Source organism: Mus pahari, chromosome 12 (assembly GCF_900095145.1).
Source record: "Mus pahari chromosome 12, PAHARI_EIJ_v1.1, whole genome shotgun sequence".
Taxonomy (NCBI): domain Eukaryota; kingdom Metazoa; phylum Chordata; class Mammalia; order Rodentia; family Muridae; genus Mus; species Mus pahari.
This window is the reverse complement of record NC_034601.1, coordinates 15,586,976-15,588,259: the sequence shown is the minus strand read 5'-3', so window position 1 is coordinate 15,588,259 and position 1,284 is coordinate 15,586,976.

The following is a 1,284-nucleotide window of genomic DNA, read 5'->3' as shown; positions in this document are numbered from 1 at the left end:
TCTGTGGAGCAGGCTGCAGATGCAGGCAGAGAGTGGCAGACTATCTCACCATAATCGTCATGCTACTATCATGCTGCTGGGCACATCTTGCCAAGTGCGTTGGTGCTGTATCCAGGGGGTTCACAGATGGGGAAGATGTGTCATTTCTTTCCCAGAAGCCTGTATAAACCCGTTCCAGCATTATAATCTAGCCAGCAGGGAGGAAGCCTCAAGCTCACTTCCATCTTGATTTCTCTATATCATGCATCTGAACGGTGTGCAATAGCATCCGAACATCAAATTGTGGTGCGGAACCAAGAGGAAGGACAAGTGCCTTTGTTGTTTGGTGGCTTCTAGGGCTTCCATTGCCAACCATAAGGAGACATTTCACACCTGGCACTGGGACTTTTATTCGTTAACCCACGTAGGCTCTCTGTCCTAGCATAAACAATTCCATATTTTTTACTTAAGTGTATGTGTGAATGTTTGTGTGAATGTACGTCACATAGGTGCTGGGCTCACAGAGGCCAGAAATGATTTGATCCCTTGGAGCTGGAGTTACAGGACATTGTGAGCCACCTGACATGCATGTTAGGAATGGGATTCTGGTCCTCTAGAAGAGCAGCGTGGCTTACAAAGTATTAGGTTTCTATGGTGCTTTCTCATACACCCTTTGTTTTGGTTAATTTTCTCCTTATTCCATACAGCCATCCCTGTTAAACCCTCCTGTGGTGGTCCCAGCCCCTTTCCTATCACCCACGCTCTGATGCCCCTCCTCCATTAGGGGATCTGACTTCCCTGCTGGCCCTTTTCTAGTTTTCTGGATTTTTATACTCATTCTGGTTCAAACATACAGGGATATTTGAAGCCAAGGTGCACAAATAAGAGGACGGACAGTGTTTGTCTTTCTGGGTTTTCATGACCTCAGTATAAATCTTTTCAGTTCTATTCATACTACAATTTCATTTTTCTATAGCACTGAACAAGATTCCATTATTTAAAATATAGTCCTTTTTTTTCTGTTTTTGTTTGTTTGTTTGCTTTTTGAGACAGGGTGTCACTTATGTAGCCTTGGCTGACCTGGAACTCAAGAGATCCGCCTGCCTCAGTATCCCAAGTGCTGGGATTAAAGGGGTATAACACCACACCAACTTTTTTTTATCCATTTCATTTCAACCAAACTACATTAATAAGAAAATGTAGTTAAGGTAAGGATTACTACATCAATATGTTTAAACAATAGAAGGAGTGGTTTGGGGGATTAAGGATGTTTTGGGTAGTGTAAGGTTTTAATGAGTTACTGAA